This window comes from Phocoena phocoena, chromosome 13 (genome assembly GCF_963924675.1).
Source record: "Phocoena phocoena chromosome 13, mPhoPho1.1, whole genome shotgun sequence".
NCBI classification, from domain to species: domain Eukaryota; kingdom Metazoa; phylum Chordata; class Mammalia; order Artiodactyla; family Phocoenidae; genus Phocoena; species Phocoena phocoena.
In genome coordinates, this window is record NC_089231.1 from 10,663,117 (window position 1) to 10,665,528 (window position 2,412).

Below are 2,412 nucleotides of genomic sequence, written 5' to 3' on the forward strand. Positions count from 1 at the left end.
AGGTTGTCCATTTTATTGGCATAGAGTTGCTTGTAATAATCTCTCATGATTCTTTGTATTTCTGCAGTGTCAGTTGTTACTTCTTTTTCATTTCTAATTCTATTGATTTGAGTCTTCTCCCTTTTTTTCTTGATGAGTCTGGCTAATGGTTTATCAATTTTGTTTATCTTCTCAAAGAACCAGCTTTTAGTTTTATTGATCTTAGCTATTGTTTCCTTCATTTCTTTTTCATTTATTTCTGATCTGATATTTATTATTTCTTTCCTTCTGCTAACTCTGGGTTGTTTTTTTTTCTTCTTTCTCTAATTGCTTTACATGTAAGGTTAGGTTGTTTCTCTGAGTTGTTTCTTGTTTCTTGAGGTAGGATTGTATTGCTATAAACTTCCCTCTTAAAACTGCTTTTGCTGCATCCCATAGATTTTGGGTCTTCGTGTTTTCATTGTAATTTGTTACTAGGTACTTTTTGATTTCCTCTTTGATTTCTTCCGTGAGCTCTTGGTTATTTAATAGTGTATTGTTTAGCCTCCATGTGTTTGTACTTTTTACAGATTTTTTCCTATAGTTGATATCTAGTCTCATAGCGTTGTGGTCAGAAAAGATACTTGATACGATTTTAATTTTCTTAACTTTACCAAGGCTTGATTTGTGACCCAAGATATGATCTATTCTGGAGAATGTTCCATGAGTACTTGAGAAGAAAATGTATTCTGTTGCTTTTGGATAGAATGTCCTATAAATATCAATTAAGTTCATCTTGTTTGATATATCATTTAAAGCTTGTGTTTCCTTATTTTCATTTTGGATGATCTGTCCATTGGTGAAATTGGGGTGTTAATGTCCCCTACTATGATTGTGTTACTGTCAATTCCCCTTTTATGGCTCTTAGTATTTGCCTTATGTATTGAGGTGCTCCTGTGTTGGGTGCATAATTATTTACAATTGTTATATCTTCTTTTTGGATTGATCCCTTGATCATTATGTAGTGTCCTTTTTTGTCTCTTGTAATAGCCTTTATTTTAAAGTCTATTTTGTCTGATATGAGAATTGCTGCACCAGCTTTTTTTTTTTTTTTTTAAACATCTTTATTGGGGTATAATTGCTTTACAATGGTGTGTTAGTTTCTGCTTTATAACAAAGTGAATCAGTTATACATATACATATGTTCCCATATGTCTTCCCTCTTGCATCTCCCTCCCTCCCACTCTCCCTATCCCACCCCTCCAGGCTGTCACAAGGCACCAAGCTAATATCCCTGTGCCTTGCGGCTGCTTCCCCCTAGCTATCTACCTTACTACGTTTCTTAGTGTGTATATGTCCATGACTCTCTCTCGCCCTGTCACAGCTCACCCTTCCCCCTCCCCATATCCTCAAGTCCATTCTCCAGTAGGTCTGCGTCTTTATTCCTGTCTTACCCCTAGGTTCTTCATGACATTTTTTTTTCCTTAAATTCCATATATATGTGTTAGCATACGGTATTTGTCTTTTTCTTTCTGACTTACTTCACTCTGTATGACAGACTCTAGGTCTATCCATCTCATTACAAATAGCTCAATTTCATTTCTTTTTAAGGCTGAGTAATATTCCATTGCATATATGTGCCACATCTTCTTTATCCATTCATCCGATGATGGGCGCTTAGGTTGTTTCCATCTCCGGGCTATTGTAAATAGAGCTGCAATGAACATTTTGGTACATGACTCTTTTTGAATTTTGGTTTTCTCAGGGTATATGCCCAGTAGTGGGATTGCTGGGTCATATGGTAATTCTATTTATAGTTTTTTAAGGAACCTCCATACTGTTCTCCATAGTGGCTGAACCAATTCACATTCCCACCAGCAGTGCAAGAGTGTTCCCTTTTCTCCACACCCTCTCCAGCATTTATTGTTTCTAGATTTTTCTTGATTTCCATTTGCATGGAATATCTTTTTTCATCCCTGCACTTTCAGTCTGTATGTGTCCCTAGATCTGAAGTGGGTCTGTTGTAGACAGCATATATAGTGGTATTGTTTTTGTATCCATTCAGCCAGTCTATGTCTTTTGGTTGGAGCCTTTAATCCATTTACATTTAAGGTAGTTTTCGATATGTATGTTCCTATTACCATTTCCTTAATTGTTTTGGGTTTGTTATTGTAGGTCTTTTCCTTGTCTTGTGTTTCTTGCCTAGAGAAGTTCCTTTAGTATTTGTTGTAAAGCTGGTTTGGTGGTGCTGAATTCTCTTAGTTTTGCTTGTCTCTAAATGTTTTAATTTCTCTGTCAAATCTGAATGAGATCCTTGCTGGTAGAGTAATCTTCACTGTAAGTTTTTCCCTTTCATCACCTTAACTATGTCCTGCCACTCCCTTCAGGCTTGCACAGTTTCTGCTGAAAGATCAGCTGTTAACCTTTTGGGGATTTCCTTGTGTGTTATTTGTT